At 42.4% G+C, this 12,018-nt stretch overlaps 1 long non-coding RNA gene across 1 annotated transcript; it reads right to left on the reverse strand.

Annotated features, from left to right (window-relative positions):
• Nucleotides 1-1,842: 1,842 nt before the first annotated feature.
• LOC145271415 (uncharacterized) lies at nt 1,843-11,812 on the reverse strand. The gene is made up of 2 exons (XR_013865865.1): nt 10,931-11,812; nt 1,843-2,109 (listed from the first exon to the last, which is right to left on the reverse strand). It is a non-coding gene; the product is annotated as an uncharacterized LOC145271415 (long non-coding RNA).
• Nucleotides 11,813-12,018: the final 206 nt, after the last annotated feature.

Here is a 12,018-nt window from a genome sequence, read left to right on the forward strand (position 1 = left end):
TTTAACGTTTCTTGATGTCATCTAAAAAATAGTTGAAATAAAAAAATAAATTTTAACGTTTCTTGATGTCATCTAAAAAATAGTTGAAATAAAAAAATAAACACATTTTAACGTTTCTTGATGTCACCTAAAAATTAGTTGAAATAAAAAAATAAATTTTAACGTTTCTTGATGTCATCTAAAAAATAGTTGAAATAAAAAAATAAACAAATTTTAACGTTTCTTGATGTCACCTAAAAAATAGTTGAAATAAAAAAATAAACAAATTTTAACGTTTCTTGATGTCATCTAAAAAATAGTTGAAATAAAAAAATAAATTTTAACGTTTCTTGATGTCACCTAAAAAATAGTTGAAATAAAAAATAAACACATTTTAACGTTTCTTGATGTCATCTAAAAAAATAGTTGAAATAAAAAAATAAATTTTAACGTGTCTTGATGTCACCTAAAAAATAGTTGAAATAAAAAAATAAACACATTTTAATGTTTCTTGATGTCATCTAAAAAATTAGTTGAAATAAAAAAATAAATTTTAACGTGTCTTGATGTCATCTAAAAAATTAGTTGAAATAAAAAAATTTATTTTAACGTGTCTTGATGTCACCTAAAAAATAGTTGAAATAAAAAAAACAAATTTTAACGTTTCTTGATGTCATCTAAAAAATAGTTGAAATAAAAAAATAAATTTTAACGTTTCTTGATGTCATCTAAAAAATAGTTGAAATAAAAAAATAAATTTTAACGTTTCTTGATGTCATCTAAAAAATAGTTGAAATAAAAAAATAAATTTTAACGTTTCTTGATGTCATCTAAAAAATAGTTGAAATAAAAAAATAAACACATTTTAACGTTTCTTAATGTCATCTAAAAAATAGTTGAAATAAAAAAATAAATTTTAACGTGTCTTGATGTCATCTAAAAAATTAGTTGAAATAAAAAAATAAATTTTAACGTGTCTTGATGTCACCTAAAAAATAGTTGAAATAAAAAAAACAAATTTTAACGTTTCTTGATGTCATCTAAAAAATAGTTGAAATAAAAAAATAAACACATTTTAACGTTTCTTGATGTCATCTAAAAAATAGTTGAAATAAAAAAATAAATTTTAACGTGTCTTGATGTCATCTAAAAAATTAGTTGAAATAAAAAAATAAATTTTAACGTTTCTTGATGTCACCTAAAAAATAGTTGAAATAAAAAAAACAAATTTTAACGTTTCTTGATGTCATCTAAAAAATAGTTGAAATAAAAAAAATAAATTTTAACGTTTCTTGATGTCATCTAAAAAATAGTTGAAATAAAAAAATAAACAAATTTTAACGTTTCTTGATGTCACCTAAAAAATAGTTGAAATAAAAAAACAAATTTTAACGTTTCTTGATGTCATCTAAAAAATAGTTGAAATAAAAAAAATAAATTTTAACGTTTCTTGATGTCACCTAAAAAATAGTTGAAATAAAAAAATAAACAAATTTTAACGTTTCTTGATGTCATCTAAAAAATAGTTGAAATAAAAAAATAAATTTTAACGTGTCTTGATGTCATCTAAAAAATTAGTTGAAATAAAAAAATAAATTTTAACGTGTCTTGATGTCATCTAAAAAATAGTTGAAATAAAAAAATAAATTTTAACGTGTCTTGATATCATCTAAAAAATAGTTGAAATAACAAAAAACAAATTTTAACGTTTCTTGATGTCACCTAAAAAATTAGTTGAAATAAAAAAATAAACACATTTTAACGTTTCTTGATGTCATCTAAAAAATTAGTTGAAATAACAAAAACACATTTTCACGTTTCTTGATGTCATCTAAAAAATTAGTTGAAATAACAAAAAACAAATTTTCACGTTTCTTGACTGTTTAATTATTAAACGGGATTCATACAAGAAACATGGGAAGAAGAAAACTGTTTTTTTTATTTTACAAATTTCCTCCTATAAATATACAGTTCGTGTGTTCGTGATTCGTCTGCAAAATTTTTATCAGGATGCTCACATTGGCAAATCTCGCTTGGATCTTGGCAAGGTTTTTGATCATCATTTATGCAAGGAACATCACCACAACAATTATTTCGATACGTCCGGCAATAATCCTGGTACGGTACGCACTAAAAATACAAAAATAATTATGAATGTTTTAATATCGTAATCTATTAAATAAAAGAGTCAGTTATTTGGAGTTTGTATAAAAAATTAAAAGTCCCAAACTAATAGACAAATTTCGCAATGTTTATATTTTCTTGTTTGGACTGTCCTCCCAAATGCCGAAATTTTTCAGGTAACTCTGCCATCATTTAGTATCATTGCTTAAAGTTTTGAATGATTAAAAATGTGCGGCCAAATAAAATATGAATAAAAGTGTTTAACTAGTTCTAGAGGAAAATGTGTATACAATTGTTGTATATGCATATAAATAAATATATATGGAAACAGTTTTGTGTTTACTGTAAACTTTTTACGCAAATATTATGCAAGTACAAATTATGTAGACTATCGCATTAATATAATTACACGTAATAGTTAACTGAGCATCCCAGAAAAAAACCGAATGAACTAACAGGGAATCAATTAAAATGAATGTTTAAAAGAATATGCAAATAGGATAGAACTTTTGCTAGTGAATGCAATTCCACAACCCATATATAAGAAAATTGTATTTTCTTTTTAAATAAACAGAAAAGACCGGTCTCCTGTCTTTTCTGTTTGCCCTTTGGCTGTTCCGGACATCCAAAGACCAGCTACCAGACCCTTTGGGGTCTGGTTCAAAGCTTTGGGGTTTTTTTCATTGTTTTTGTTTTTTCACCTCCTGTTGAGGCCATTAACTGTTTTTACCTTTCGATCGTTTTCAGGTTGTGTCTCTTCCCGGGCTCGACTTAAGCAGCTGGCCAGTCTGCGTCTGAGGTGGTTGGAGTCACATCCAACAGAATCCTCAGCCAGGCTAAATCGGCAGGTCTGAGCCAGAAAGAAGACGCAGAGGGGGAGGTAGCTGGTCCGGGCTCCAGTGCAGAAATGCCTAGCCCGGGGTCCAGTTCCCAGAGGGGGCTTCAGCTCTATTTGGGAGCCGGATCAGGCCCTGAAAAAGTCCACCCACCACCGCCACGCGGTCCGGGCTCCGCGCCTTTGCCTAGCCCGGGTTCTGGTGGTCGTGTCCCTGACACGCCCACTGGTTCAGGCCCAGTAGAGAGACCAAGAGGTACAGTCGTGCTGTCCCCCGCACTAGACCCGGTGCTGGCCCCCGCACCGTCACTGTAGAGGAGTTCGTCACATTAGGCGGCGGCTCCTGGACAATTGATAACACTGCTGTCCCCGGCAGTAGTAGGTTTAGGCCAGCTGGGAGAGGTGATCCGGCTCGGTGGGATCGGCAGAGGAAAAGGGCTTTAACTGTTAGCTCTCCCGTCCATAGGAGGACAGAACTCCTAGGGACGGAATTAAGACCTTCCACTTCTGCCGATTTCTCCACATTAAGAACCACCGACCCGGATCAGGCGTCCAAGAACGCAGTGCCGGACGACCGGGAAAAAGGCCATAAATATGCTCTTGTTTCTGGACTCCCAGCTGAATATGACATTGGGCAACGATCTGCAGTGCAGTAGTGATGACAGCAGCCAGGACGAGAACAAAAAGACCGGATTTGCAGGTGAAGCAAGAACATCCCGGTTCAGGAAGAAGAAGGGGGCTGCTCGTACAGAACAAAAGAGTGAGGCAGTTGGTGCCACACCTGTTCAGAAACCATCGTCCCCGACGGAGAGCCCGGCAGATTGGGCTACACTGCCGGGTGCCAGTACGCAGACAAGTGAAAACACCTGCTCAACAATCCCGCCGGGGCAGAGAACACCGCCCTCGCCAAAATCGCCGATGCCAGCAACACCGACGCCCTCGGCGGCAGAGAAGGTGTGGGAACCCCAGTCCCAGCTTACTTCCGAAGATTACCGTCAGTTGTTTAACTCCAAATATAAGGAGTACACTGACGGTAACATCATTAAACCCCTTCCAGGAGTGGTGAAAAAATTATCCACAAAGATAATATCTCTGGTCACCACGGACTGGAAAAAGAAATGCCTCATAGGAGTTTCAAAGGATATCATGGCGGAGATGCTTGGGGATCTCCAAATACCTGCGACGTACGTTTGCCGTCGCAGTTATGCCATGTGGGACCTGCTGCTGCCAACCGACGATGGCGCGGTAAAATTGTCCAAATGCGACAGGAAGTGAAAGAATATACGCTTCAAGCCGGTATATCTGATCAGGAGCCAAACAACTGTGTATATTTTAGGCGTCCCCTGGTTCCTGGACTCTGTGCAAATAGGTGCAATAATGAGCCAGTATAGGGACGTCGAAGCTGTCCTCCCGGCATGTGGCCCCCGTAGCCTTATGGTCTTACTCAGTTAGAATGCGTTGTGACCGGGAGGGCTTTCAGAAAATCCCTGCCCTGCTCAGAAGCGACGTTTGGACGATAAGCGTCATCGTCGAGGGGCGAAGCCCGCACTGTTGGCATCGGCAACTGATAGGCCATATGGCGAGGGATTGCCCTAAAAGGATCCCTCAAACAACAACTGCAGAAGAACAGAAGGGTGTGGCACCGGCACCCCCTGAGAAACCAGCCGGAGGGGGTATAACATCAACTGCAACACCAACAACATCGGACGGCTGGACCAAATTGGTTAAGAAGAATGGGAGAACCACAAAGACCCCCTCCATAAGAGAGAAGCCCCCTAAGGTACAAGGTCGGGCAGTTCCCGAAGGGTCGTCCACGAATCCTTCCACCAACATGTCAACAAAGGAAGTTTCCAGCGGCCAAAAACGAAACCATCCGGTCTCCTCATCCGACTGAAGGGAAGCAAGAAGAGCAACAGTCCAAATGCAAAGGACAGGCATCTGTGGTAGTGTGCAAAGGCCTCAACAAAGACGCTAAAAAAGATAACAAGAAGGCAAAAAAGAACAAGGAGGCTGAGTCCCGTTCCCCGTCCCCAATAAACGTAGAAAATACTGTCTCTATGATTCAGCCACCCAAAACCCTAACCCTTCGGCTGAACCAAAATCCCCCCACCCCTATTTGATACCCCACTCCCGGTGCTCGATCATTGTCCGGGGAAAAGCTGGTGACTCAGGACAACAGCAGAAGAGCTGCCTCAACGTCTCCAGTTAGGAGAGAGAAAACTAAAAAGCTACCCTTCCTTCCTGGATTTGCGATGTAGACCCCTTTCACGCTGATACTTACATCACGCAGCGGCATAGGTGTCTACTTAAGCCGCTAAAAGAATCGGAAGGGAAGAAGGTAACAAATCCTAAAAACTTCCCAGACGCCCCCTTAGTCATGTGCGTCAAACAAGAACTGGACGCACAAAGGAATATGATAGAAGGGCGATAACAAATATAAAGTTGGTGGAAGAGGAGTACGACTCCCTCAAACAGCTGGCATCTAGGTGCGAAGGGAGGGCCATCCTGGGTACAAAAGACTTTAGGCCGGTGGTTGTCAATGCTTAGGTATAATGGCCACGTCCTTAAGCCTTGCTAGCTTGAACGTAAGGGGCATAAGGTGCCAGAGCAAAGCTGCTAGGTTTCTGAGGGATCTCATGTTCATGAACATAGATGTGGCTACGTTACAGGAGACTCACTACAATTCCGTTGAAGATCATCGAGTGATGGAGGGGTATTATGATGTCTTTTCAGCATACGGTGATAGTCAAAGTAGGGGCGTTTCTTTGTTAGTTAGGCGCACCATTTCTGAACGGTTAGCGTTTTTCACGCCGATACTGATGGTAGACTGATCGTGGCCGATGTTGCCGTGGCAAATAGAGCGTTTCGAGTCGTCGTGGTGTATGCTCCCAATTGCGTACGGGAGTGGGTTTCCTTTTTCCGGTGGTTGGACGTGTTTCTCGGAGGTTCGGAACGGTTAGTTCTAGTAGTTGATTGCAATGCTATCCTTGATCCCAGGGTAGATAAGGTGGGCAGGACTAGAGGGACGGATGGGTGTAAAACCAGTCTGTCGGACCTGATGGCTAGATGCGATCTGGTAGACAGGTATCGGGTGGATCATCCGGGGCGGGAGATGTTGACGTGGCTCTCTAGCAGGCCTTCCGTTTCAAACTACTTGTGGCCAGGTTAGATTTAGATAGCAACCCCAATATAGCTGGGTACTGGAAGTTAAATTCCTCCTTACTGGAAATAGATGACTTCCGGGAAAAGCTTACTGAACACATCAAAGGGATTAGTGGGGGAGGTTACCGGGTGTAGATGGTGGGTAAACGCCAAATCTAGTATTAGAGACTTCTCTGTCAAATATGGTCAACGCCTCGCCCTAGATAGGGCCAAGGCAGAGAAGCGTCTAGAGGATAGACTATCCAGGGCGGTGGCAGGGGGGATTCCCTAGAGATAGGCATAGCTAAGGCGGACCTGAGTCGTTTGGCTAGCGAGCGATACTAGGGCCAGGTAGTTAGGGCTAGAATTAAAAAGATGCCGAACGAAGCTGTGAATGTTGACAAATCAGACGAGTCTGTTCGCTCGGGTGCAAATCGGATAGGTACATTCGTAAGATTCAGAGCCCGGAAGGAGACTCCTTAGTGTCGGCTCGGGAGATTTGCGAACGGTTTTGAGTGCACTTTTAAGATCGTGTCGCGCAGCTATCCAGACTCTGCGTCCAGGAGTTTGGCAACTATTTGGCTGGTTCGCCCCGCCTGGAGGCGGCCCGAGCGGTTAGTTGTGATGGTCGGATTACTGAGTGTGAGGTTGTAGCTTCCATGAAGCAGGTCGCCTATAAGAGATCACCAGGACTCGATGGACTGCCCAACGAGTTATACTTGGGGTTGTCGCATATGTTTGATGCTGACGGGTGTGTTTAACCACTGGTTTGACACGTGATCCATCCCGTGTCAGGTTACCAAAGGCGTGGTCACACTTCTGAAGAAAAAGGATACACATGTTGGGGGGGTTGGATGATTTTAGGCCAATCACATTATTGAATACGGATTTGAAAATCCTGGCCCAAGTTCTTACGAATCATTTGCAGGTTGTTATCACTGACTTGATCGAACCGGATCAGAATTACGCTGTGAAGGGGAGATCAATTCAAAACAATTTGCATTTGATTTGTACAGGCCTAGAAAACCTAGAAGACAACACTGAAGCCGCGCTGATCAATTTAGTCCAAGGCGTTTGATAGGGTTGATCATCGTTTCCTGATGGCTGTTATAGAGACCACCGGCTTTGGGTCCGGCTTCTGCAGATGGATCTCCATTTTGTATGCTCGGCCGACGGCAGTTGTGCAGGTCAACGGGGTGCGGTCGGTGCCGTTCGCGGTTTCTCGGTCAATGCGACAGGGGTGTCCGCTGTAGCCCATGTTATATGTCCTCGCGTTGAAACAATTCCTTAAGACCGTGAGGTCTAGGATGGCTGGACCGGCCCTGCGCGGTATTGCTCTCCCTGGCGGTGCGCGAGCCAAGCTTTCCGCGTTTGCTGATGATGTCACCGTATTTGTTGGTATTATTGCGGTGATTTGGGCTCTCAATCGAAAAGTTACAGGGGCCGAAGTCAATCTCATCAAATCCGTTGGCCTGAGGTTGGCCGATTGGCGGGGCTCGAATGCTTTGCCTGGCGCATTTGTCTGGACGGATGGCCCGGCCCAGATCCTTGGTGTTAGGTTTGGACCCAGTCTCTGTCTAGATAAAGACTGGTCGGAGGTACAGACCAAGGTCGAAGCGTCTGTGAGGGTTTGGCTTCAAAGGGGATTGTCCCTTTAAGGTAGAGAGGAGGCATGTGCTACTTACGTGTTTCCGTTGATCCTTTACCGGCTGGCTGTACTTCCCCTGCCTGCAGTCCGTATGGCGCCCTTAACGCGTGCGCTCTTTTCACTTTTGTGGAATGAGCGACGGCCGCTTGTCCGGAGACAGGTCTGTACTCAACGTCTTGTAGATGGGGGCCTGGGGATGCTTGGCCTGGCAAGTCTCAACGAATGCCGAAATGCTCTTAGAGCGATGCCAGGGTCCCTTGACCTTGTACGGCCTAGAAGGACATTGTATCGGGGTTTAGTGGTGGGGACCCGCTTGGGGAGCGGCTGCAGCTGTCGGAGGGGGAGGTCCGCTCTCTATGGAATTGGGCGCCAGACCGGGGATATCTTAACAATTCCGAATTTTCCCTGACCTGGCGATTGGTTAGAAACGCTCTACCCCTCAATGACATACTGTTCAGAATTGGTATGGTATTTAGTCCCTTTTGTCCACGGTGCGAAGAAGACATTTTGGAATCTGTAGAACATGCATTTTTTACTTGTTCTAAGCTCCGGAAATTCTAGGGGTATGTCGGCGAGGTCACGGCTCGCATCGTCCCTATTCAGGTGACGATCCTGGATTTAGCATCCGTAGTTTATAACGCAGATCCCTTGTAGCCTAGGGAGGAACGAATGGTGTTCCTAGCGACCTTGGTCGTAGCTAGACTAGTAGTGTAGGTTTCACGCATAGAGATAGGGAATGTGGGGGGGGGGGACCACCTTCTCATCTGGATCTGATTTTATATTTTAAACATCAACTTAAAATCAAAATCAGATGCGATAGAAGGAGGTTATGTCACTCACAGTTTAGGTGGATTCACACCGCTAGTTTATGTGCGTTCGTGCAAAACAGTCTTGAGTACGTGTTCCCAGCTTAGGTATGGCACACGCCGACCGAAAAAGCAAGCTCCAGTCCAGATGAAGCCTATCCCGTAGTGGATCAGTCCCTTAGCTAGTTGGTATAAATGAGCTCCATGTCCGCAATCTTTATTTTAGGCGTTAAAATACCTTCAAAAAAGCCCAATCCTGATCAATTTATTTTAGTCCAAACCCGTCCCCATGCCCCCTTTATTTTGTCCGTAGTTGTGCCCATTCACTCTTAGGAAGTGCTCCCTTGTTTTCAGCTGATACCGGAAACAGGAAGCATTTCAAAATTAAATAGGTAAGGGTGGGTCCTCATTAACACATTCATCGCTTAACGTTTTCACCCGCATATATCATACGCATATACCATTCCATCTTTCATATATCATACGCATCACCTTCATTGTAAATAAAATATTATTAAAAAAATGTAATTGTAAAAAAAAAGTCATTGTAAATATTGTTCATGTCATCTGGGGTTTTAAGTAGATCCAATCCCTAGAGTGAATGCGGTATTGTGGTGACTGCAACTAGTTATAGTGAATAGACCAAGTGGACGACTCCGTACCCCGATTCCCCCCACACCCTTTTTGGCCTCATGCAACATTGAAAAAGAATCACTTGCATATTTTATATAATTTTAATTTAAAAAATCTTGTAAAATCTGTAATTTTTTCTTCTGGAATAAATATTTAAATAAATAAATAAATAAATAGAAAAGTTCAAAGTGTAGTATCTGATCTCGCAGTATACTAGGCCTTTTCTTTTTCAAAGACCAGCGACCGCCCACTTGACCAATTATTGATCATGTTCAAGGGTTGTTTTCTTGTTTGGCCCCAAAGAACCGACCCATTCTTTGGGTGAGTGGCCCTTAGGGCATTGTTTTTGTTATTTGCTACCACTAACTGTTTTTCTATTTTGTTACAGATAGGCAGTGTCTTTATCCGACTAAAGCAGCCGGTCGGGCTAGGGGAAACTGACGTGCCTTTTTAGGCGAAGGTCCCCCTAGTTTCCAAATCGGTGAGTCGGAGAAGGGCACTGCGCCAACAACTAGAGGAGGCAGGCCTCTGCCTCTGCTACCATGGGGGAGGCCCCTGATGTAGGGACCGTGTCGGGGGCACCGCACCCGTTGGTTCTTCAGTGCCGTTGTTGGGAGGGGGACCACACCTGTTGGTGCTTCAGTGTCGTTGTCGGGAATGCCACATCTGGTGGCACTCCAGTGCCGTTGTTGGGGGGTACCACACCCGGTGGTACCCCAGAAATCGTTTCATGAGGTACCACTTCCGGTGGTACCCCAGTTCTGAGGGAAACCACATCGCCCACAGCATTCATATTCGAGATGGGGATGCCACATCCGGAAGGCCCCATCAACAACTTCTGATTATTCACCCGCACCACATGTATACCCCTTTATTGAGGGTTGATGACTCACCAGCACCTACAGCCAGTGGGTCCAGGAGCAAAGTTCAAAAGGAAGATTGCCACACCCCACGGCCGTCAACATCCAGTGATAACACATATCAGCTGTCCATGGCAATGGAATCAGACCCATTCGAGGATTTTCTCAACCTCTGGGCTTTTGCAGGGCTAACACAGGACACGGTGATAGCCTACACAAAAGCGGAGACCAGAAATGCGTGGACCAAGTATGTCACAGACACGCCAGGAGGTCCATGGAAGGTACCGATACTTCCAGACAGAAGGGAGAGTCCGAGGGTGGTGATATCAGCAGGTAGCAGCCTACAGAAAAGTGAGCAGCTACTGAAGAAGTGAGGATCCCCGGAAGACTACCGTCGGCTTTTCCAGAAAAAATGCAAGCCCTTGACTGAGGGAAATTTAATTATATTAGTTTCAGGAACATTGGAAAATCGGAGAACCAGGATAATTTCACTGGTGACGCTAGATCAAAAACAAAAAGGGCTCACGACCGTAATCAAGGAAAAGATGATTGCCATGCTCGTGGAGTGCTTGCCCCCCTCCCCATCATCTCATCCCTCACTGAGTTTTATATATATGCACATAAAGTTATGAACAGTACATAGGCCCGAGCAAAGCCGGGCTGACCTGCTTATATATATATATATATATATATATATATATATATATATATATATATATATATATAGAGAGAGAGAGAGAGAGAGAGAGATAGAGACAGACAGACAGACAGACAGATAGACACAGAGAGAGTACAGACTAGTAATTGATATAATAATATGATAATATATAATAACTAATTGTGTAAACGATATCATGTTAAAACATAATCAATGCCAAAATCGATATTATTGTGAAATTGTTACCGATCTCCTGAATCTGTTACTCGGGCGTACTGCAAAGATTCTTCGATAAGCGAAGGCATTCTCCAGTAAAAGGCAAGCGGAAAATATTAGCCACACAGAACAGTCCAAATCTGGAATATAAAAAAAAAGAATAAAACAGAGTTTACATATATAAATCGTGGATGATAAAGTTGCACTCTAAAAAATACAACACCACAGCTTTGTTTAAAAACTTTTATTGAAAAAATCAATTCAGGTAAATTAATTGTGTAGTAGAGCTCATATCTATTAAATGTAGTCGCTTTCAATCCCAATCACCGCTTGATACTGGTCTACAACTAGGACTATTTCTTTTCCATATGCGCTGGCGGGAGCTCGACGAATACTGGGTAGACTTCGGCGATCAAGCTTGCTTTGGTATTGTGGAGGGTCATGTTGGTTCAGCAGCTCAAGTAGAAGGGAGAGGAGCATCAGTGAGAGAAGCACTTCTTCCGAAACCGAATCGTATCGCTTTGGACTGTGGACAGGTGCAAAGTTTTGCTGCCACACCCAGGGTTAGCCAGCGGCACTTGGTTACACCAGAGGATCACAACCCTGTTCAGCACATCCCAGTACACTTTGGTGTTGACTTGGCGTCGATTTTGAAGATGTAAAGTGGCATGACATGTCACTCACTTGAAACCACGTGACCGGAACTTTTGTTTTGATAATCCTGTGCATGTTCCGACTATGTGTGACAATCAAGCTATGTGTTTTGCTGGTAATGCTACTGTTCTCATAACTTGCATCGGTAAGGAGAATGAGTTGTAATGCGGCAGATATCCGTTGAACACTGTGTAACTTTCAGGCATGAGATAAAGGTCCTATCGGTGGTATCGGTACACAATTGGCCTAGTAGATGGTCTGAAATAAAAAGAAAGCCAGTTCTTTTTCAAACGGAAATGGAATCATGACGTCTTTTATAGGGAACAATTTATCATTCCTCCCTGTAATGACAGAAAACGACTGCACACACGCACACACACACACACACACATACATATATATATATATATATATATATATATATATATATATATATATATATATATATATATATATAAATTACA

Source organism: Euprymna scolopes, chromosome 46 (genome assembly GCF_053919585.1).
Source record: "Euprymna scolopes isolate OS-2025 chromosome 46, ASM5391958v1, whole genome shotgun sequence".
Classification (NCBI taxonomy): domain Eukaryota; kingdom Metazoa; phylum Mollusca; class Cephalopoda; order Sepiida; family Sepiolidae; genus Euprymna; species Euprymna scolopes.